The sequence below is a fragment of the Capsicum annuum genome, chromosome 12, assembly GCF_002878395.1.
Source record: "Capsicum annuum cultivar UCD-10X-F1 chromosome 12, UCD10Xv1.1, whole genome shotgun sequence".
In the NCBI taxonomy this organism is placed as follows: Eukaryota; Viridiplantae; Streptophyta; class Magnoliopsida; order Solanales; family Solanaceae; genus Capsicum; species Capsicum annuum.
Window position 1 is genome coordinate 227,408,956 of NC_061122.1, and position 3,567 is coordinate 227,412,522.

Sequence of the window (3,567 nt, forward strand, 5' to 3'; positions counted from 1 at the left end):
GATGTGCCCGTTGAAATCCCCTACTACAACAATCTTCTCCGAACTAGGCACGCCTCTCACCACCTCCTCCAAAGCCTCCCAAAACCGCATCTTCTCCTCCCCCTCCGATCCCACTTGCGGCGCATAAGCACTACACACGTTCAGGGTAAACCCCCGCATAACCAACTTAATAGTCATCAACCTATCGTTGATCCTCTTCACCTCTACTACCTGACCTCTAAGCTCTTCATCTACTAAGATGCCAACTCCATTCCTACGCCTCTCGTTCCCAGAGTACCACAGCTTGTAACCATCCACATCCCTAGCCTTAGACCCTACCCACTTGGTCTCTTGAACACACGCAATGTTGATCCTCCTCTTCCTAAGAATCTTCACAAGCTCTATGGACTTACCCTGAAGGGTCCCTATATTCCAAGACCCAACCCTCAGCCTACCGTCACTATCCACACGCCCTCCACTACCCCCCCTGCGGCCAAACCTTGGCCTCCCTTCCACTCCCGCCCTCTCCTCATCCCCCGCCCCCACCACGGCCCCACGCCCCAACCCCCTCGGACATGACCCTATCCACCCATTACCGCCCACAACCACAACTACACGAAAGTATAAGAAAATATAAAGATATACACGATGATAGTATCAAAGCAGTAGCAAGAAATACAGGGCTCACACAAATTCAAAGAAATACTCCCGAAACAAAACTATACTCAATTAGGGGGCAAACACCACTGGACTCAACACCCACAGCCCCAAATACAGATTCCCAGGCGATAACCCAATCCAATCCAAAGCAGTGCAAGAAACGACCACAGCAATAGCAACAACAGACAACAGACAATATCCACAAATCCCACGCAAGTCAAGGTACAGGGGCTACTACTAGCATAATACGAGGAATGAAATATGAAATAATGAAATAATGAAATAAAATGAAATATGAAATAACGAAATAACAAAGGTTAGAAGTCACCGGATTACGCTTGTAGACCAAGCCGGAAACCAATCCCAGTGTTGCCCGGCTTCCGGGGGATTCCGGTGCTGAGATGGGGCTGTGGCTGAAGACCGAGCTTCGGCTGTTGGAGGCCGAGTTGGCGGCTGGATGGAGGCCGAGGTGGGGGGGAGGGCTGGTGTACCCCGCTGGGGGGGTTATGAACAGCGGGGGGGGGGGGGGGGGGGGGGCCGGGGGTGGGCGGGCGGGGTCAGCGGTCGGTTCGGGTCGGCGCCGAAGGTCGGCGACGGCGACGGGGGCCGGGGACCGGGGACCGGGGCGATAGAGAGGGAGAGAGAGTAGTTAGTGAAAAATTAATTAAGCAATAGTCAATAGGTTCATGAACAAAAATTAATAGTTAATAGGTTTATGAACAAAAATTATCTTTCTTTCAAGTTTCAAGAACCTAAAACGTAAATTAATTTACAATTGTTAATGCATTTGTAACTCAAGATGCATTTCTTTCAATTGTAATTTCATATTCATTTTCTTTGTAACTCAAAATATATTTATTTCAATATTAATTGAAACATAAAAAACTTTTAACCGATACACTTGTCCCAAAATATTAATTGAAAGATAAACTTTAGTAATAACAGCTTTGCCTATAGACAACTTGCAGTTTAAGTGGATGGCCAGCAGATAAACACAAAAGCTAAGGAAAATACTTAACAAAGTACTTGTTCCCTAATTAATTATTATTGTAATTACATTTACTTTTTTTGGCAATGCAGAAAAGGACACTCCGGTACAAATTAAAAATATCAAGGATTGCCCCTTGGGATATAATAATCAATAATATAGATTCCACGACTCGAATCCGTCTTCTTAAAGGTACGCAAAAGGATTGCACCCCGAGGAAGTTAATATAGTAGCTAATCTTACGACTCAAACTTATCACCTTATGTAGATCATACAAAGATAACTTTATCTCAGCGCGCTCCACATGATCGAAAGCTACCCCACAAGAAAAATTGATTTTTTTCTATTATTATTTTTATTTATCAAATTAAAAAAAGTGAGAATCTTGATGGGAGTGGTTAGAAGTCAGATGTTGATTTGGCTAACCATTCACTATGGGGAGATATTACAGAAGGTATGCGGACCTGTTCACCATTTTCCTTCTCATCTCATCCACATATACAATTACTTATTAATTATTCACTCATCGAAAATATATAAACAACTTACTACAAAGGAAAAAAAGAGTTTAAAACTATGTGCAATGTTAATGCAAGTATTTTAAATTTTATCAATATAATTTAACAAATTATATTGTCTGGATAGTTTAATTTCTCATGTGTGGAGAGTTACCTTTTGTAAGTTAATTTAACATGCAACATAAAATTATTATACTGCGTTGAGGCTAATATGTTTTGTCATTTGTGCATTAAAAGTATGATTAATTAAGGGGTATATTATATTATAGTGTCAACCACCAATACCAACTCTTTTTGCTTGTACCAACAGGATTTAATACCCGTCTAAACATTTAATCTTGATTTGTTTATATAGATAATGGATGTGTATTATCAAGAAAATATACCTTTAATTCCTAAAAGAAAAATTACACATGAAAGCAATGGGATCCATTCTGGCTTTTGAAAAATATACAGTGCAAACTTGTTTGATCTAAACATTACCACGTCGAAAAGTATCTTATTAGATATTTAAAAAAAAAAAATGTTTCGAAGGTAAAATTTACTAGTTAAATTCAGAGCAAAATCGATTAAAACTAGGTTTGATCCTAAAAGATTTCTCCCTTTATATACAAAAATATTTGATATTTTATCATTTCATAAGTATATATAAATCTAAGCATAGTAAATTTTTTATGTTATATATTTTCAACGTGAAAATGTACTGAAAAAAAAGGAATTCAATAATTGAATAATTAATGAATAAATAAAATCTCATTTCTAATAATTACCATATAATAATTTTCTAAACAAAGATACAAGTTGGATTGAAATAAGTCTAAATCTTAACATAAGTTGAGTTGACCTTTAATATGACATTGACCACATCGGGCTTGATCCAACTTAAAAGTCAACCTTCATAAATCAGGGGGGGTTATCTGCTAATAAAAAAACTTCTGAGCATACTTTCCCAAACACCTAAAGTTTAGAGGGGGCAAGTTGTAATTTCCCTTTTCACAAATTATCCCCAAACTTAAACCCCTAAAAAACATTTCTACTCCATTACCCAAATATTCATTTTCTCAAATTACGTTCCCTATATAGTATATATAGGGTTCTAGGGTTTAAACTAAGGTTATGCTGTAATGGTTAAAGATTGAATTTTTTACCAGCAATAAGCACCAATAATGTCTATTAATAAAACAGTTGATGAGGATTTGAATCAAAATGATAAAAGTAGATTAACTTTTGAAGGTTGCAATGTATTGCTTGACATCAATGATGGTGATCGTTTAGTTTTTTCTCGGCTTACTGCTGCCTCGTAAGTAATTATGACTCAATTAGCTTAGAAAGTTAGTAGGTAGTAGTGGGTTGTTTCGCTATCCATCCATATAATAGCTGCATATATATATATATATATATATATATATATATATATATATA

At 37.5% G+C, this 3,567-nt stretch overlaps 1 pseudogene; it reads left to right on the top strand.

Annotated features, from left to right (window-relative positions):
• Nucleotides 1-3,245: 3,245 nt before the first annotated feature.
• The window catches only part of LOC107850952, a 12,793-nt pseudogene continuing 12,471 nt past the window's right edge, over nt 3,246-3,567 (top strand).